This window comes from Urocitellus parryii, chromosome 9, assembly GCF_045843805.1.
Source record: "Urocitellus parryii isolate mUroPar1 chromosome 9, mUroPar1.hap1, whole genome shotgun sequence".
NCBI lineage: Eukaryota > Metazoa > Chordata > Mammalia > Rodentia > Sciuridae > Urocitellus > Urocitellus parryii.
Window position 1 is genome coordinate 54,687,835 of NC_135539.1, and position 21,619 is coordinate 54,709,453.

A 21,619-nucleotide genomic window follows, 5' to 3' on the forward strand; every position below is an offset into this window, starting at 1 on the left:
TGGCTCAAGCGGTAGCGCGCTCGCCTGGCATGCGTGCGGCCCAGGTTCGATCCTCAGCACCACATACCAACAAAGATGTTGTGTTCGGAAAAAAAACTAAAATAAATAAATAAATTTTAAATTCATTCTCTCTCTCTCTCTCTCTCTCTCTCTCTCTCTCTCTTAAAAAATAAAATAATAATAAACTGTTAACCTAACTGATGATACACAATTAGGTTGTAATTCAATGACTAAATAGAAAAAGTAACATAATATATAATGTTAACATATAAAAGAAAAATCCTTTGGATAACTCAAATCTTCAAAGAGGTCATTAACATCGTACACTTAAAAGTTTAAGTAAGCTTAATTCACTACATATACTTCATAAGATCTTTTTTTTAAATATTTTCCATTGAAGAGGGATATAATATCTTTATTTTACGTATCTATTTTTCTGTGGTGCTGAGGATCAAACCCAATCCTCATATGTGCTAGGCAAGCATTCTACCACTGAACTACAAGCCACCCTAGTTTTATAAGCTGTCATTGATGTCTAATGCTTAAAAAATCACTACTACATATTCTCTAACAGAGATTATATTTCTGTGACTTTAATTTCCTAGTAAAACAATAAAGAAAAGTAACAATAACAAAAATCAAACTGAAATAACTTCTTATATTAAGAACAATCTCAGACCCCTGAAGCTCAAGAAATAATGACAAGAGTTAATAAATGGAACAGCATCAAATTAAAAAGCTTCTGCACAGCAAAGGATACAATTAGGAATGTGAAGAGAGAACCTATAAAATGGGAGAAAATCTCTGCTAGCTACTCTTCTGGCAGAGAATCAATATATAGAATATATAAAGAGCTAAAAGAAAAAAGAAACTCTATAAAAAAATCAAATAACCCAACTAATAAATGGACAAATGAATAAAACAGAAACTTCTCAAAAGAAAAACAAATGGACAACAAATACATGAAAAAATGTTCAAGTTCATTAGCAATGCAAATCAAAACTACACTGAGATTTCATCTCTCACTAGTCAGAATAGCAGTCATAAGAATATAAATAATAATAAATGCTGGAGAGGATGTGGAGAAAAAGGAACATTTTTACATTGTTGGTGAGATAGTAAATTAGTACAACCACTATGGAAATCAGTATGGAGGTTCCTCAAAAAATGGAATACCATATGACCCAGCTATACCACTTCCCAGTATTTATCCTGAAAAATTAAAAGTCATCTTACTACAGTGATACATGCATATCCATGTTTACAACAGCACAATTCACAATAGACAAACTATGGAACCAGGCTAGGTGTCCATCAACAGATGAATAAAGAAAATGTTATATATATACACACACATATATATACACACACACATATGCATACACACATGACACGCAAAGGAGTTATTCAGTCATAAAGCAACATGCATAATAAGTCAAAACTCACAAAGTTAAGGTTCATATACTTTGTCTCATATGTGGAAGCTAGAGAGGAAAAAGGAAAACAAAGTAGGGGGGGATCTTCTAAAAATTCAAGGGAGATCAGTAGAAGAAAGGGGCCAAGGGATAGGAGGCAGGAAGGAGGGGGGAAATGCAGGCCAAATTCTATTGTTATATTTTATAGATGAACAAATAACAAATCCCATTGATACGTACAACTATAATGCAAAGATTTAAAATGTGGAAAAAAGAAAAAGAACACTCTCAGTGAGTATCTTGGTACAGGCCTTGGGAGCAACTTGGGAGACTAAGGAAAGAGGATCCCAAGTTCAAAGCCAACCTCAGCTACTTAGCAAGGCACTAACCAACTTAACCAAGACTTGTCTCCAAATAAAAAAGGGATGAGAATATGGCTCAGTGGTTAAACACCCCTGGGTTCAATCCCCAGTACCAAAAAAAATTTTTTTTCCAAAAAAAGGTAGGTCACTTTACATAGAAAGTTTCTGATGGGGGCTGGGGATGTGGCTCAAGCGGTAGCGCGCTCGCCTGGCATGCGTGCGGCCCGGGTTCGATCCTCAGCACCACATACCAACAAAGATGTTGTGTCCGCCGAGAAATAAATAAATAAATAAATATTTAAAAAAAAAGAAAGTTTCTGATGGAGAAAGCTAACTGAAAGTCAAAATATCAACCAATATAGAAAGCACTACAAATTCAGTAGAAAGCACAATGAATCTGGCTTCATTCTTCAAAATAATAAAGCTTAAAACAAAATTGAAAAAATATTCCACATTTCCTCTTCCAAATGACTCAATCAACAGAGTTCAATATGCATCAACAAAATTGGAGATCTAAAATCATAACGTCCACATTACTCCTTGTTTCAAAACTTTTCAAACTAACTACAGTATTCTAATATCTCCAATAAGACTTTCCTAATTAAAAGCTAAATACAAAGTAGTGACATAAGATGAATCCACAAATTCTTAAGGTAGTAACACAAGAATTATGCTAACATTTGCAATGTAATACATATGTTACTGTTAAGATTCAAACCTAGCCAGTCATGTTGGCATGGGCCTATAATTCCAGCCACTCAGGAGGCTGAAGCAGGAGGATTGCAAGTTAGAGGCCAGCCATAGCAACCTAGCAAGGCTTTATGCAACTCAGTGAGACCCTGTCTCAAAAATTACAAAGTGATGGGGATATGGCTCAGTGGGTAAGCACCCATGGGTTCAATCCACAGTTCCAAAAAAAAGATTCAAACCCAAGCAGACACTCTGAGCAGATATTCTGATTAATTGACTACCAAGAGAGAAGTCAGACATACATGTCAAGTATCATTAACTTATTATAAATCTAGCTAGGCGCGGTGGCGCACACCTGTAATCCCAGCAGCTTGGGATCTGAAACAGGAGGACCACAGTTCTAAGCCAGCCTCAGGAAAAAGCAAGGCGCTAAACAACTCAGTGTAGACTCAGTCTTTAAATAAAATACAAAAACTAGGGCTCAGTGGTCTAGTGGCCCTGAGATCAATCCCTGATACCGCCCCCAAAAAACTAATAACTTATTATAAATCTCATAATATTCCAAATTTGTTTGCTTTTCCAAGATTTAACATTAGTTAGTCCTAAGTCTTCAAAATATTAGGACTCAAGAGCTGATCGTGTCATTAATTTATTTACAGCATATAAATGAAAACACTGCTTTTAACCACATTTTTCCAGCATATACAGAGAAATGGCAGATGATGTAGAACAATACAAATTTTGGTACAGTCCCACATAATGAAAAGCTCTTTAAATAATCAACTACTCAGAAAGGGCAGAGAGCTAAATCAGAAAATGTTAGAGGACCCTATGGTTTTCTTCTATGTTTTCTCTTTGGGTGTTCTCACTTGTTTCATAATTTTGGGGGGATGTGGGGGTAGTTCTACCATTGAGTCACATCCTCAGCCCTTTTGTTTCTTTTGAGACAGGTTCTCACTAAATTGCCCTGACTGACCTCAAATCTGCTATCCTTCTGCCTCAGTCTTCTAAGGTGCTAGTATTATAGGCAAAGATCACCTTGGCTGACAACTTCTTTTATAAGTTTTAAGCACTATTTAATACTCTAAAAAATATAAATCAAGTAAAGTATACTAACATTTTTACAAAATGGAAAGAATGTATACACACTTGCTTACAGGTGTACAAAATATACCTTTGGAAGACATGTAAGAAACAGCTAACATTGTTTGGATCCAAAGAAAACTGGATGATAGATAAAAGAAAGTGGAGGGAGATTTTTAATTCTATACCTAACTGAACATTTTAAATTTTGAATGCTAATAAAATTTTTAACCAAACCATACAGTATAGTATACCAACAGATAAATAATGATGACTCCTCATCTTCATCTTTCCCCACTAAAATTTAAGTTCTATGAAGGCAGAGATTTTTGCCTAATTTTTCAATACTTTCTCCACATTACATGGTCCACATCTGGTGCTTGAAAAACATCTGCCAAAAAAAAAAAAAAATGAAAGGAATCCTTAACCTTTCCACTAAATTCAACTTGTATACCCAATTGCCTACTTCTCACCTCTACCTGAAGAACTAGATCCTACTCAAATATGTCTAATCCAATTCCATTTCCACATAACCTGTTTCCCTCACCTCTTCCCCATCTAGTACATGGCATCACCATTCTCCAGCTGAAGTCAAAAACCCAGGAGACACCCCATTCCAACCAACTACACACGTATCCAAACTATAACAAGTTCAATAAATATTTTTCGTCCCAAAACATATTTTCAAACCTGGTCACTCGACTCAATGCTCCATGGCCACTTTTCTTCCTACAGGTGCCCTGATTTTCTTCTCCAATCTACAGTCAGATTTTAATTCAGACCATATACTCCCAGTTCTTTATTTAAAAAAAAAAAAAAAACTTTTCAATGTACTTTAAGCGTAAAAGTCAAAACTGTTTTGAAAAATAAGACCCCATAAGACTTAGTCTCTAGCTATGATGTAAACTTCTCTCTCACCAGCATCTATCTACAATGAGCTGATTTTCAGTTTGCTGGACTCAAGTGTGATACCACCTCAGAGATCTTCCATTTATTGAACCCTCTGAAAGGAACACTCCTCCTCCAGAACTTACAAAGGCTAGAGTCTTCTCATTTTTCAAACATCAGATCAAAGGTCACCAGAGAAAGGTATTTCCTGACCACAGTATCTGAAATAATCTTCTCTTCTCCCAACCACAACTCCTTATTTTATTCCATCACAGCACTTATTCTCTGGAATTATTTGTTTCCTAGTCTCTCCCTCCCCAACTAGCACTGAAGCTGCAATTCTATATCCCTAATGCCTGTGATATTTCTTGGCATGCAGACCAGGTGCTTAATAAATATGGGAAAACTGAAAAAGGTCTACAACATTTAATTTAATGACAGGAAAAGGAAAGACATGAACAAACTATCTTCCTATCTATAAAACACTGAAAATCTCCAGAGAGGATGGAGTATTTCAGATGCTTTTGAACATCTAATATTCAAAAGGTAAGGCATACAATAAAAATGTTCCCCCAACTCAAACAGCATCTGAAAAAACAGATCTCAGAGAACACAATGTATGGGGCTGGGATTGTAGCTTACGGTAGAGCACCTGTGCGTAGCATTTGTGAGGCACTGGGTTTGATTCTCAGCACCACATGAAAACAAATAAATAAAGATTAAATTCTTTAAAAAAAAAAAAACCACTATGTACAATTATTTCATCTGTGATCCTTTTGGAAAGGTCTTCCAAATACTGCATAAGGGCAAAAGAGGCAAATTATAACTAATTAGATCAGTTGTCAGGTCTTGGAAAAGTATGTGAGATTTTAAAGTGTAGAGAATAGAACAAAACGATTATTTCTCATACTTCACTACAAATGTAAGTTTGTGACAGGTCTTATTCCAAGATTTTTCATATTCAAAGTCAAAGAGTTTAAAGAGAATGTTAATAGTTTACATCCTACTATCTTCAAATTTAAACTTCCAGGGCATTGCCATTCAACTGGTCATAGCAGTTCAAGGGAGAGAGAGAACTTAATAATAATAACAGTGTGCAATTCGGAGCTTTTATTTGCAAGCACATAATGGTAGGGAATGGTCCAGACTCCCTAGTGTGTAACCAAGTGCTGAAAGACAGTCTGAGGATCTTATTTCACCAAACCCTAAGTGTTGAGACAGGAGGTCTAGCATGCACGTAGAATACTCCTCCCCAAAGCTATCAATCTTCACTGTCTGAGAAAACAAAAGTGAAAACACTCGTGGTAAGGATGTATGAGATTGATGCCACCCCCCACCTCAACACAGAGACCTCTGTATCCGTGTCGGCACGTAAATAAGCAGGAGTACACGCACTCTCTCACCTTCCCTCCTTTGAAGGAAAATGGAACCAAGGGAGGGGCGGCCAAGACCGGGTCGGCGAGGCCCGAGATCCAGTCCAAGGGATGGCCGGGCTTAAGGGTCAGTACTCTGGGGAGCCGAGGTCACTTACAGGACACCATCTTTCTTGATCTCCCCCTTTCATCCATCCCTCTCCCGTCGTCGCCCCCAACTCCTTTCCTCCGCCCCATCCCCTCCACCCATTAGCCGGGAAGGGAAGTTTCCAGGCGCCTGCAGCCCGGCTCCCCAACCCTCAGCGGGGTTACCTTCTGCAGAAGCAGGACAAGGGGCAGGGGGCAAGGGGAGGGGAGGCAACCCGAAGGAGTGAAGGACGAAGCCCCCGGCGAGGAAGGTGGGCGGCGGCGGTGGTGGCGGCTGTCAGCTCGCGTTCCCTGCTCACAGCGCTGCCATTACTGTGCGCCGAGGCCGCCTCCCCGGCCGGCCTCCGCCACCCGCCCTAGAGACGCGGGGGGTGGGGAGCAAAGCCCGGGGAGCCCGCGCGCCGACACTCACCTGCCTCCGCGAGGAAATACCTTAAAGCCCAAGGCCGCCGTCGCTCCGGGGCGGGGCAGGGACAGTAGGGAAGGGGAAGAGGGAGAAGGACAGGCCGATTACTAGATCTGTAAATCAAACGTCCTCCTGAGCAACCGGCTTTGCCCAACACACACCCTCTGATCGCCTTCTTCCGCTGCTTCCAAATCCCCCCTCAGAAAGCAATGGTAGAGTCCGCGTTACGGCAAGCGCGAGGAGCCCAGTTTTATGCAATTGCGAAGGCCACGGAAATCAATATGCAAAGTGCTTCCTCGAGGTGCTCACTAGTGAAGCAATCACAGTTCTCTGAGCTCAAGAGACACAATACCCGACAAGTTTTGTGACTTCGAGTAACTATTTGTCAAAACGGTGTTTTTAACATAAGTATTCCACCTCGAAGAGTTTCAGATCATCGCGAATATTCCAAAACCTCTTGCCACACGCCTCCGAAGTATATTGATTAAGCTACTTTTCCCTCTGGCAAACTACTTTTTTTTTTTAGTGGGTTTTTAATCTATAGACAAAGTCTGCGACATAAGTGTATTTTCATTAACGAAACTTTCCCTCGCAGCTGCGATCGCTAACTCCGCACCTTCACCAATCCCCAACTCCATCCCCTTAAAGGGTAACGTTGACAAACGGGAAGCGCTGCCCATCACCTCCTCAAGACACACAGAACCACAAGGGAACACCTTTGTTCCATAATTACCTTTCATATCCCCAAGAAGTCAGTAGTCAAGGTTTGCTCTTCGTTTGTACATTTTGAGCAAATATTTCCCTTCCCACCCTTTCTTCCAAACTGTGCCAATCTTTCAAATCCCATTTAAAAATCCTGTCGCTCCGGGTGCAGTGGCGCCTGTGTGTAATCCTAGCGACGCGGAAGGCGGAGACAGGAGGTCCACAAGTTCAAGGCCAGCGTGGGCACAGTGGGATAGACCCTGTCTCAATATTAAAATAAAAACGGCTGGGGGTGTATGTCAGGGCTCACCTAGCATGTGCGAGGTGTCCTGGGTTCAATCCTCAGTACCGCAAAAAATAAGAAAATCCTGCCTCCTGACCTGACCAACCCCACCTATTTTTCTCCTCTTACTACTTGCTTCATAGCACTTGAAGTCTGTACTCTTCAATGCAATAAAAAGTTATGTTATACTAAATTAAGTTGTTTCCATTGTATCACCTTAATTTTATTAAATTTCAACACTTTCTCATATTTTGTGAAGAAATGGGAAGGGCAAATGAAATTCTGCTGCATGCCAAAGCTGTCTTGAAGAAAAGCAATTGTGGTTGAGTTACCCGCTGAAATAGCTGCTTTTATAGAATATCATTCTGCTTGAAAGAACGATTGACAAACCAATGTTATTCCAACTTGGGAATTCACAAATATTTTCCCCCAAATGAACTAAGTGAGTTAACACTTCAAGCAAACACTTGGCAGTATTTGTTGCCAATGATAAAATTTAGCTTTCAAGTGGAATTTGAAAATTTGGAAAATGTATGTTCACCACCATGAGCTGGACAGTTTCCCAAGACTTCAAAGACAGTGCTGAAAACAAATATGACCTTTTGATATTATATGATGAAATATGTCAACATATGGAAGATCCACATAACAGTGAACCATAATTTTCCAAATGACTTTCCAAATGACCAAGGTGGGATATTACAAAATCATGTATCAATAAAAGATTCATTCAAGCCAGGCACAGTGGCACACACCTGTAATACAGCAACTCAAAAAGCTGAGGCAAGAGGATCAAAAGTTTCAGGCAATTCAGCAAGACCTTGTGTCAAAATGAAAAATAAAAGGACAGGGGATGTGGCTCAGTGGTAAAACAACCCTGAGTTTAATCCTCAGTACTGCAAAAAGCAAAAGAAAACAAAATACAAGATAGATGAATGGATGGATATTCACAGTCTACTTGTTTGTATGATAATATGTGCATACATATAAAAAACAAAGTACAAAAAGTCTTACCCAGGACTATCCAAAAAGATAATTAATGCTCCTTCTAAGGCCTGAGTTTCATGATATAATTCAACCATATAGAATCTAGCTGTATTCTAAGTTAAATAATAAGAGATTTGCAAAAAAAAAAAAAAAAATGTAAAAACAATGCCTTTCTTTTCAGAAAACTGTATTTTGGAAAATACAGTTTCTTTTCATAAAAATATGCAATTTATGTAAAAATGTTTTGAGTATTTTAAAATTAAACCAATAAGTATATTTTAATTCTTAATATAGTAACTGTGGATATATATAACCCCTGCATACTTAAATTCTTTGAGGTCCTCAATAATTTTTAATCATTGAAGTGGGTTGCAGACTAAGTTTTAAGAACCATTGCTCTTATGAAATGCTCCCGATTCTATCGTGTTCCTCTTAAATTCTGATTAGAATGGGGACTAGTGTGAATGGTCCCAAATATGAATCACTACAACATCCTTATATTTCTAAACTCCAGAGACCTCCTACTTTATAGCTATCAACCTATATAATGAGGAAACCTCATCTCTAAAATGATTTACTAAATCCCAATTACTTAATATTATATTAGAATTACTTCTTCATTCCAATAAAAATGTCTTCTTTCTGATCAACCATTCAGACCCCATTTTTAGCTATAATTGAACTTTACCCACCCCCTCAATCTTAATTCATCTGTGAATTTTTTTTCTTGTGTTACTTCTTAAGAAACATTACATTTAAAAATGTTTTGGGGGGAGCTGGGTATGGTGACACATGCCTATAATTCCAATCTCTCAGAAGCCAAGGCAGGAGGATCCCAAGTTCAAAACAACCATCCGCAATTTGGTATAGCCCTAAGCAATTTATCAAGACTCTGTCTCAAAATAAAAAACTGAGGGACTGGGGTTGTGGCTCAGCGATAGAGCACTCACCTAGCACATTCTAGGCACCACAGAAAAATAAATAAATAAAGATATTGTGTCCAACTAAGAAATAAATAATTAAAATAAATAAATAATAGAAAAGTCTAGGGATGTGGTCCAGTGGTTAAGTGCCCCTGAGTTCAATCCCAGGCATTTAATCTCTGTTTAAAAAATTAATAGAGGTCTGGGGTTGTGGCTCAGTGGTAGAGCATTTGCCTCACATGCATGTGGCACTAGGTTTGATCCTAAGTACCACATAAATAAATAAAACAAAGGTATTGTGTCTATCTACAACTAAGGATAGCATCTTCAACAAATGGTGCTGGGAAAACTGGAAATCCATATGCAACAAAATTAAACTGAATCCCTTTCTCTCGCCATGCACAAAAGTTAACTCAAAATGGATCAAGGAGCTTGATATTAAATCAGAGACACGGCATCTGATAGAAGAAAATGTTGGCTACAACCTACAAGCTGTGGGGTCGGGCTCCAAATTCCTCAATAGGACACCCATAGCACAAGAGTTAACATCTAGAATCAACAAATGGGACTTACTCAAGCTAAAAAGTTTTTTCTCAGCAAAAGAAACAATAAGAGAGGTAAATAGGGAGCCTACATCATGGGAACAAATCTTTACTCCTCACACTTCAGATAGAGCCCTAATATCCAGAGTATATAAAGAACTCAGAAAAGTAGACAATAAGATAACAAATAACCCAATCAACAAATGGGCCAAGGACTTGAACAGACACTTCTCAGAGGAGGACATACAATCAATCAACAAGTACATGAAAAAATGCTCACCATCTCTAGCAGTCAGAGAAATGCAAATCAAAACCACCCTAAGATACCATCTCACTCCAGTAAGATTGGCAGCCATTATGAAGTCAAACAACAATAAGTGCTGGCGAGGATGTGGGGAAAAGGATACACTTGTACATTGTTGGTGGGACTGCAAATTGGTGCAGCCAATTTGGAAAGCAGTATGGAGATTTCTTGGAAAGCTGGGAATGGAACCACCATTTGACCCAGCTATTCCCCTTCTCGGTCTATTCCCTAAAGACCTAAAAAGAGCATGCTACAGAGACACTGCTACATCGATGTTCATAGCAGCTCAATTCACGATAGCAAGACTGTGGAACCAGCCTAGATGCCCTTCAATAGACGAATGGATAAAAAAAAATGTGGCACTTATACACAATGGAGTATTACTCTGCATTAAAAAATGACAAAATCATAGAATTTGGTGGGAAATGGATGGCATTAGAGCAGATTATGCTAAGCGAAGCTAGCCAAGCCCTAAAAAACAAATGCCAAATGTCTTCTTTGATATAAGGAGAGTAGCTAAGAACAGACTAGGGAAGAAGAGCACGAGAAGAAGACCAACATTAAACAAGGATGAGAGGTGGGAGGGAAGGGGAGAGAGAAGGGAAATTGCATGGAGATGGAAGGAGACCCTCAGGGTTTTACACGGTTGCATACAAGAGGAAGTGAGGGGAAAGGGAAAAATAATACAAGGGGGAGGAATGAACTACAGAAGTGGGGGTAGAGAGAGAAGAGGGGAGGGGAGGGGAGGGGGATAGTGGAGGATAGGAAAGGCAGCAGAATACAACAGACGGGAGTATATCAATATGTAAATCAATGGAAGTGTAACTGATGGGATTCTGCAAGCTGTATAAGGGGTAAAATGGGAGTTCATAACCCGCTTGAATCAAAGTGTGAAATATGATATATCAAGAACTATGTAATGTTTTGAACAACCAACAATAAAAAAAAATTAATTAAAAAAAAATAATAATAGACATGTATTTGGGGGCTTGGGACATAGTTCAATGGTAGAGTGCTTGCCTAGCATGCACAAGGCCCTGAGTTCAATCCATGGCACCACCAAAAAAAAAAAAAAAAAAAAAAAGTATTTTAGCCTTGTCTAAAGTTTATTGAGTTTTTTTTATAACTTATTCTGATTTCTGTTTTTTTTTATAAGAACTACCAATACTACAGAAATAGATAGCCATGTTCAGGCTGATGCATATTTAAGATTTTTTTCTATGAATACGATTAAACATTTTTATACAAATCAGAACACATTATACATGTGCTATTTGGGGGTTTTGTTTTGGTTTGGTTTTGTGGTATTGGACCCAACATCTTGGGCATATCAGGCAAGCATTCAACCACTGCATTATATCCCCAGTCCATATACACTGTTTTGTAGCCAAATCTCTCCTCAATATCTTTCCAATTTTGATCTTTCTGAGATCCCTTAAATAATGCTGAGTCTGCTAGGTGTGGTGGCACATACCTGTAAGTTCAGCCACTCAGGAAACTGAGGAAGGAGTTTAAGTCCAGTCTGAACAACTTAGAGAGAACTTGTCTCAAATTAAAAAAAAAAAAAAATGTGGGGAGTGGGTGGGAACTGGGGACTCAGCTCAGTAGCTCATTGGTACAGCACCCCGAACTGAATTCCAGGTACAGAAAAAGAAAATAATGTTTAGTCAGCCAAAATAATTTATAAATTAATGAAAACTATTTTAACAAGGCTGTCTTAAAATGTCATTGCACAAATCAGTGAACAAAGTATATTCATTTCCATTTGTTCTCTACTTGTCAATGTACATAATTTTCTCTTGCTAAATTTTCCAAGTTTACCTCATAATCTACTTTCTACTTACTATTCAAGGAGCCCAACCAAAATAATTTTCTGTCTTTATAAGTTTCCCTTCTAAGTGCTAGAGGTATAACTTGGTAGTAGAGCACTTGCCTAGAATGTAGCAGGTTCTGGGTTCAATTCTCAGCATTGCAAAAAAGGAAAGTTTAAAAAAATCAAGTTCTTTTTATATTTTTTTATAAACAGGAAAACTAAAGACCTCTAATTTTTCTATGACATTTATAATTTCAAATAGTTTCTCTTGTATCATTTATCAAACATTTTTCCATCTTTTGCTTCTGATAAACTCTAAAAAAATGTTAGATGTGGTAGAAATGTTTTCATATTTCGAATAACAAATTAAGAAAATACTGAGGGCTGGGATTGTGACTCAGCGGAAGAACACTCGCTTAGCCCTGGGTTCGATCCTCAGCACCACATAAAAATAAAAGAAAGATAGTGTGTCCAACTACAACTAAAAAACAAATATTAAAAGAAAATACTGAGTTTTAAAAAGCACATGGCTATAAGTAATATTCTTGTGGAGAAGCCTGACAAACATCCCCTCAGCCAGGTAATCAAGGTCAACATTAACAAAGATGGGTCATGTTGAGAGTATTAACCACTGATATTTGAGAGAATGTGACTTTACCTCTGTGGTCTTCCTCCCAAGCCGCTATCTCCATTCAATCATGGGGAAAATACCTGATAAATTACAACTGAGGGTCCTTCTACAAAATAAATGACTGAGGCAGAAGGATTGTGGTTCAAAGCCAGTCTCAGCAACTTAGTAAGGCCCTAAGCAACTCAGCAAGATCCTGTCTCTAATAAAATACCAAAAGGGGTTGGGGGCTGGGGCTGGGGCTCAATGGTAGAGCACTTGCCTGGCATTTGTGAGGCACTAGGTTCAATCCTCAGCACCACATAAAAATAAATAAATAAAATAAAGGTATTGTGTCCATCAACAACTAAACAAAAAATTTTTAAAGGGGGGGTTAAGGATGTGGCTCAGTAGTTAAGTGCCTTTGGGTTCAATACCTGGTACCAAAATAATAATAATAATAATAATAATAATAATAATACCTCTATTAACTCACAGTTTGGGAGGTCCAAGGTCAAGGGGTGATGTCCTTCCTCCTATCCTTCTTTTCAGACTCCAAAGGGGGTGCACACAATATCACGTTGCAGGAGGCAGGGAGTATGTACTTCTCTCTGGTCTCTACCGGTTCCTTATAAAGTCACCAGGATCCAATCATGGGAGCTCCACCCTAAGAACTATCTAATCTTAATAACTTTCCAAAATGGCTACCTCTAAACTCCACATTGGATTAAGTTTTCTACCTTCTTAATGTCATTAACTTGTGACTTTGAGAATCAAATCCTACCCTCCTGAGGCTAAAGGGAAAACTATATTCAAATCTTAGAAGGGAGTGTAAGAAAAACCTTCATGATTTGATGAATTTATTTTTAAATCTAAAACTGTTCTTTAAAAGTTCTACTAATTTTTAAAAACCTTTCAACTGAGAGCCACAGAGCCTGTGCTCTACACAGTGGGAGCTAAGTAGTTCTCTCCAGATAGAATTCGCAGGAGAGCATGGGCTGAGAAATGAGCCCACCTGGTAACCTGATGAAGTTTTTGTCTGCAACTTGCAAGCAATATGGCTTCAGAATGGTCTCAAACTTTTTAAACTGTGACTCAGTACAAAATATATTTTATATAGAGGCCGAGAAACACACGTTATCAGTAGATAAAACAGCAAGGTGTAGATGGACACAACACAATGCCTTCATTTCCATGTGGTGCTGAGGATGGAACCTGGGTCCCCCTTGTGCTAGGCTAGCACTCTACCGCTGAGCCACAATCCTAGCACGCCCCCGCCCCCCCAGATTGTTTCTTTTGCCCAGAAGAAGCTTTTTAGTTTGAATCCATCCCATTTATTAATTCTTGATTTTAATTCTTGTGCTATAGGAGTCTTATTAAGGAAGTAGGGGCCTAATCTGATATGATGGAAATTTGGGCCTATTTTTTCTTCTATTTTAGACACAGGATGTCTGGTTTAATTCCTAGGTCCTTGATCCACTTTGAGTTTTGTGCATAGAGATAGATAGATAAATCTGTATAATGCTTTTGGTAGTATGGTCATTTTGACAATATTAATCCTGTCTATCCAGGAACCAGGGAGATCTTTCAATCTTCTAAGTTCTTCTTAATCTCTTTCTTTGTTTTTAAATATTTTTTTGGTTGTAGATGTACACAATATCTTTATTTATTTATTTTTATGTGGTGCTGAGGATCAAACCCAGGGCCTCACACCTGAGAGGCAGACTCTCTACCACTGAGCTACGGCCCCAGCCCCATTAATTTCTTTCTTTAGTATTCTGTAGTTTTTGTTATAGAGGTCTTTCACCTCTTTTGTTAGGTTAATTCCTAAGTGGGATGCTTTTTTTTTTTTTTTTTTTTTTTTTTGGTACTGGGGATTGAACCCAGGAGAGCTTTACTGTTACTAAAAGCTGGGTCCTTGTCCCTGATGCCACTCCAATAAACACACAGTTTTGAGGAAAAAAAAAAAAATTCAAATCGGTGTGTACTTTGAAAAAATAAAAAGCAACTGGATATGGTGGCTCACTCCTATGATTTCAGCTACAAAAGGCTGAGGCCAGCCTGGTTAGCTTAGGGAGACCCTCTCTCAAAATAAAATTAAAAAGGCTGGGAATGTAGCTCAGTGGAGCACTTCCCTAGTATCTGAGGAAGATCTCTAATCAGAAAAATTAGGCACCTAGCCAGGTACAGTGGGGCACGCCTATAATCCCAGCAACTTGGGAGGCTGAAACAGGAGGATCACAAATTCAAAGCCAGTCTCAAAAATTAGGGAGGCCCTAAGCAATTAGGAGAGACCTGTCTCTAAATAAAATATTAAAAAGAGCTGGGGATGTGGCTCAGTGGTTAAACACCCCTGGTTTCAATCCCCAGTATCAAAAAAAAAAAAAAAAAAAGAAATGCTAGGCACCTCTGAAACTTTCTATTGTTGAAGAGGAAACCAGATGAACAGGTTATATCTTTGCCTCCATTAGACAATTCTAGTTGAAATCTATTAAAAATAAAAAAAAATCTTGGGCTGAGGATGTGGCTCAAGCGGTAGTGCACTCGCCTGGCATGCGTGAGGCCGGGGTAGGATACTCATCGTCTGGCACGCGTGCGGTCTGGGTTCGATCCTCAGCACCACATACAAAGAAAGAGGTTGTGTCCGCGGAGAAGTAAAATAAATAAATATCAAAAAATCTCTTTTTAAAAAATTTTAAAAATAAATTTAAATAAATTACCTATAAATCCTTTATATTTCTTTGCAGTCATATGTACACAGATAATTTTTAAAAATCAAATTAAAAGAGAGCTTATTTTAAAGAAAAACTCCATAACTGTCACAGTTTGAGATAGACAATGCTGGGCTGGGGATGTGGCTCAAGCGGTAGTGCGCTCGCCTGGCATGCTTGTGGCCCGGGGTTCGATCCTCAGCACCACATACAAACAAGGATGTTGTGTCTGCCAAAAACTGAAAAATAAATATTAAAAAAATTCTCTCTCTCTCTCTCTCTCTCTTTCTCTCTCTCTCAAAAAAAGAGAGAGACAATGTTTTCATGATTTCTCAGAATTGAGAACAGAGAGTGAATCTGAGTAATGGATCGCAAGCAATAATAATATTACGGGTAAAAGAAAGGGAGATGACATTTCCTGAAGTGTTTTGTCATATTAAAAATAAGTGTGTCACAAACAGTAAAATAAGAATCATGGTCCACCCAAATGAGGGTGATGACAGAGAAGATGGAAGGACAAGTGACTTAATAGCTATAAGTAAAGTAGTCTATCCCACTTGAGGAGAGAGGGACAAAAAGAAAACCAGCACAAATCAAATGTGGCAAGTCTGGTGAAAAACTAATTCAGAGAAAAGGTGAACGAGCTGAACAACATAATTTCTGGGCCACAGAAGGTGGTTGATTAATAATGTGAACTTGTGTTAACTGGGTCCTAAGTACTGCAATAGGCTTAATATCAGTGTTCGAAATAGGATCTAGGACCAGGGTGTATGTAGCTCAGAGGCAGAGTGTGTGCTTATTAGGCACAAGGCCCTGGATTCAATGCCCAGTACCAAAAAAAAGAAGAGAGTGGCCCACACCTGTAATCCCAGAGGTTTGGGGAAATAACAAGCTTAAAACCAACCTCAGCAACTTAGCAAGGCCCTAACCAACCTAGGGAGAACCTGTCTCAAAATAAAAAACAAAACTACTGGGGATTTCGTAATACATAAAAACAAAACAAAACAAACAAACAAACAAAAGAATGGGATCCTAATTAGAATAAATTATTACATGTATGTATAATATATCAAAATATGCTGCAGTCTGGCTGGGCACAAAATAACCGGGAGGTCACGAGCCACTTGTAGGTTCAAACAGGAACTACTTTATTTCCCGAACCCCACAGGAATTCTCCAGAAACTCCGAGAGAACTCAACGGGAACTCTAGTTAATGTTAGTCCTAATTGATCTAGGACATCTCTTCCCCATAAATTTATAGGAAGATGATCCAATACATATGGCTGTATAGTTCCTTCACATCCTTCAGGATCCTTCCAATCTAATACCATCGCACTTCTCTGGGGATTAGTTGCCACTCCTAGGCATTTGAGTGGCTTGTTGTAACCGCCAATGTTTTGGCCATTCTTGACGAGAGATAATGCTAAGGTCTGCACCTGGATCCAGTACTCTTTTGGTTTGTTTTTTACTAATTTCTGATCCCATATTTCTGCTACAAAGATAACGATCATCTTTTTTTTTTATTGGATGTTCAAAACATTACAAAGCTCTTGACATATCAATAATGATCATCTTAATGGCTCGCTGGCATTACTTCTCAACCACTCCTTCTGGCAAAATGCCAGGCACCATCCTGACTTGGTTGCGGCTCTCAACAAAGATATCCCCCACTATCATGTATATTTCAAAAGAACAAATAAAATTTTTTAAAAAAGGAAAAAATCGAATAGGAACTATAGATCTCATGAAGTTGAGATAGAATTCTGGTTACTAGAAGTTAGGCAGAGCTTTCCTCGCTACCCAGGGAGGGATCCATACGGCGTTGTTCTTGATTCCCGTCGTAACTTTAAAGGGAAACTGTCACAATGTCCGGAGCCCTTGATGTCCTGCAAATGAAGGAGGAGGATGTCCTCAAATTCCTTGCAGCAGGAACCCACTTAGGTGGCACCAACCTTGATTTCCAGATGGAACAGTATATCTACAAAAGGAAAAGCGATGGCATCTACATCATAAATCTGAAGAGGACCGGGGAGAAGCTTCTGCTGGCAGCTCGTGCCAATGTTGCCATTGAAAACGTCAGTGTCATATCCTCTAGGAATACTAGCCAGCGGGCTGTGCTGAAGTTTGCTGCTGCCACTGGAGCCACCCCTATTGCTGGCCGCTTCACTCCTGGAACCGTCACTAACCAGATCCAGGCAGCTTTCCGGGAGCCACGTCTTCTGGTGGTTACTGATCCCAGGGCTGACCACCAGCCTCTTACAGAAGCATCCTATGTCAATCTGCCTACCATTGCTTTGTGTAACACAGACTCTCCTCTGCGCTATGTGGACATTGCCATTCCATGCAACAACAAGGGAGCTCATTCTGTGGGTCTGATGTGGTGGATGCTGGCCCGAGAAGTTCTGCGCATGCGTGGCACCATTTCCCGTGAGCACCCATGGGAGGTTATGCCTGATCTATACTTCTACAGAGATCCTGAAGAGATTGAAAAGGAAGAGCAGGCTGCTGCTGAAAAGGCTGTGACCAAGGAGGAATTTCAGGGTGAATGGACTGCTCCAGCTCCTGAGTTCACTGCTACTCAACCTGAGGTTGCAGACTGGTCTGAAGGTGTGCAGGTGCCCTCTGTGCCTATCCAGCAGTTCCCTACTGAAGACTGGAGTGCCCAGCCAGCCACTGAAGACTGGTCTGCAGCTCCCACTGCTCAGGCCACTGAGTGGGTAGGAACAACCACCGAGTGGTCTTGAGTTGTTCTGCAGTCACACATTAATAAGCAAGGTGGAAATAAGGAGAATAAGCACCAATTTACGGAGAATAAACAACCAATTTCTAAAAAAAAAAAAAAAAAAAGAAGTTAGGCAGAGAAGAGGGAAGAGAGGGCTGGGGAAAAGTGGATCAATGGGCATCAAGTTATAGTTACAAGTAAGAAAGTCAGTGTGCTATTGCTCAGTAGAGTGATTTAGATAATTATATATTGTATGTATATATATATATTCATATACATACACATATATATTCATATACATGCATACACACACACACACACACTTTTTTGCAGGCTCTTTACTGATTCTTTGTTTTTATGAACATTGTGATTCTATCAGAAATATCTTGAAGCAGTATGGAGATTCCTTGGAAAGCTGGGAATGGAACCACCATTTTACCCAGCTATTCCTCTTCTTGGACTATTCCCTAAAGACCTTAAAAGAGCGTATTATCCCTGCTACATCAATGTTCATAACAGCACAATTCACAATAGCTAGACTGTGGAACCAACCTAGATACCCTTCAATAGATGAATGGATAAAAAAAAATGTGGCATTTAGACACAATGGAGTATTACTCTGCACTAAAAAATAACAAAATCATGGAATTTGCAGGGAAATGGATGGCATTAGAGCAGCTTATGCTAAGTGAAGCTACCAAATCCCTAAAAAACAAATGCCAAATGTCTTCTTTGATATAAGGACAACAACTAAGAGCAGAGCAGGGAGGAAGAGCATGAGAAGAAGATTAACATTAAACAGGGACGAGAGGTGGGAGGGAAAGGGAGAGAGAAGGGAAATTGCATGGAAATGGAAGGAGACCCTCATTGTTATACAAAATTACATATAAGAGGAAGTGAGAGGAAAGGGAAAAAAAACAAGGGAGAGAAATGAATTACAGTAGATGGGGTAGAGAGAGAAGATGGGAGGGGAGGGGAGGGGAGGGGGGATAGTAGAGGATACGATAGGCAACAGAACACAACATACACTAGTATGGCAGTATGTAAAAACGCGGATGTGTAACCGATGTGATTCTGCAATCTGTATACGGGGTAAAAATGGGAGTTCATAACCCACTTGAATCAAATGTATGAAATATGATATGTCAAGAGCTTTGTAATGTTTTGAACAACTAATAATAAAAATTTTAAAAAAAGAAAAAGAAAAGCATATCCAAAAATAAAAAAGAAATATCATTACCCTTCTCTATGAATGAAAGTCCTATTCATTATATAAGAGTCTCCTCTACCTACCATCAAGCATAACTTATATTGATATTCATACATGAACACCTTTCCTTTCAAGCTATGCCTTAACTATCTATGTATAGGTCTGCTTTGTCAAGAACTGAGAAGTCTGAGATTTTATCCTACTAGGTGTCAAGAACTGTGAAAGATCTGAGATTTTACACTACTTGCAAGCAAACAAATTGTTAGTCTCATGAATGCTGGAAGAAAACATGAGACTCCTGGGTTAGAGACAATTTTATTATAACACAACAGGGAGCATGAGCCTCTAGTATACACTGGTTTCCATTGCCATTCTCCCCAAATACCAAGTGATTGCTGCTTATGCAATGAGTTTATATTATAGCTGAGGAATGCTAAGCTCAGGGATCTCACATTTTAAAAATCAGGGGCTTTATAATGAACTATTTGCTACTCAGCATACTTGAAAACCTAGTCTGGAAAAAAAATTGCCAATGCCTCTGCCTGAAAGATGTGCAGAAATGCTAGAAATCTACAAGAATTATCCTCCTATACTAGACTGAAAAGCTGTTGAACAACTGCTATGTGCAAATCATTAGTGAATGAACAAGAGGGTTAAAACATATTCCCTTAGTTCATTTCAGCTGCTATAACAAAAAAATCATACACTGGGTGAATTATAAACAACAGACATTAATTTCTCACAGTTCTAGAGAGTTCCAAGATTAAGGTGCTAGCAAATATGGTAGCTGGTTCACAGACATTTTTCTTCTTCCCATGAATTCATATGGCAGAAAGAGCCAGGAACTCTCTGTTCTCCTTCAGAAAGGCACGCTTCCCATTCATGTAAATTTTTCCCTCATGTCCTAATCATCTTCCAAACATCTGACCTCTAAATGCCCTCACAATGTAGATTTAGGTTTCAATAGGACACATTCAATATATAGGACATGTCTAACTTACATTCAATAAATGTTAAGTACATGAATGAATGGTTCAATGAATGAGAAATTACAGGGACACACGGATATATATATACACACACACACACACACACACATATATCCCCCCATAGTAGACATTTTCATCACTCTAATCCCTCCCCCCCCCCCCACTTTTTTTTTTTTTTTTGGTACTAGTGATTGAACCCAGGGGTACTTGAGACATATCCTTATCTCTTTTTATTTTTTATTTTGAAACAGGATCCTACTAAGTTGCCAAGGTTGGCCTTGAACTTGCAATCCCCCTGCCTCAGCCTACAGGGTCACTGGGTTTAAAATGTGTACTGACACTCCTGGTTAAGATTATTTTTTCTATTTGGGGAAAATGTTACTGAACTTGAAGATCACATTGGAAAGTATTAACATTTTAACAAATTTGATTTTTCCATACAAATATATGAAAAAATGTTCAACATCTCTAGAAATTAGAGAAATGAAAATTAAAATTACACTGATATTCCATCTCATTCCAGTCAGAATGGCAAATATCAAGAATACACGTAACAATAAATGTTGGTAAGGATTTGGGAGAAAAGGTACACTCATACTTTGCTGGTGGGGCTGCAAATTGGTGCAACCACTCTGGAAACCAGTATGGAGACTCTTATAAAAACATGGAATGGAACTACCATTTGACCCAGGTATCCCACTCCTAGGTTCATACCCAAAGGACTTAAAATCAACATACTACAGGGACACAGCCACACCAATGTTTATAGCAACTCAATTCACAAAAACTAAACTATGGAACTAACCTAGATGCCCTTCAACAGATGAATAGATAAAGAAACTGTAGTATATACACACGATGGAATATTACTCAGATTTAAAGAAGAATGAAATTATGGCATTTTCTGGTAAATGGATGGAACTGGAGAATATTATATATTATATTATAATATTATATGTGTGTGTGTGTGTGTGTGTGTGAAATAAGCCAATCCCAAAGAATCAAAGGCTGAATGTTTTCTCTGATGTGGGGATGCTAATTCACAATAAGGTGAAGGGAGAATAGAGGTAATTTGGACTAGTCAGAGGTGAGTAAAGGGAGGGGAGGAGGCATGGGAGTATGAATGATAGTAGAATGAATCAGACATTATGAACCTGTGTGCATATATGATTACATGACCTGTGTAACTCTATATCATGTACAACCAAAAGAATGAGAAGTTATACTCCATTTTTATATTATGCATCAAAATGCATTCTACTGTCATGTATAACTAATTTGAACACATAAATATATATGTAAATTAATTTTTCCAGTCAATAAATATGAGATACCTTTTCATTTATTTGTGTCTTCCTCAATTTCTTTCAACAGTGTTTTATAGTTTTCAGTGTACAGGTCTTCTACCTCCTCGGTTAAATTAATTCCTAAGTATTTTTTATAGATATTGTGTCACTGTTCA

At 38.6% G+C, this 21,619-nt stretch overlaps 1 protein-coding gene and 1 pseudogene across 4 annotated transcripts in view; one reads left to right on the forward strand and one right to left on the reverse strand.

The window, feature by feature from the left end:
• Cul2 (cullin 2) overlaps nucleotides 1-6,524 on the reverse strand; it is a 79,333-nt gene extending 72,809 nt beyond the window's left edge. For 2 of the 4 annotated variants that reach the window (XM_026409120.2, XM_026409117.2), the window contains exon 1: nucleotides 6,124-6,289. The gene's annotated coding sequence lies outside the window, so the exon portion shown is untranslated. Of the gene's footprint in view, nucleotides 1-5,841; nucleotides 5,927-6,123; nucleotides 6,290-6,370 lie in introns of those variants that run through there. The other 2 variants (XM_026409118.2, XM_026409119.2) reach the window with 2 other exon arrangements.
• A 10,507-nt stretch (nucleotides 6,525-17,031) lies between these two features.
• Nucleotides 17,032-18,057, forward strand: LOC113178783 (small ribosomal subunit protein uS2 pseudogene; annotated as a pseudogene).
• The last annotated feature ends 3,562 nt before the right edge of the window (nucleotides 18,058-21,619 follow it).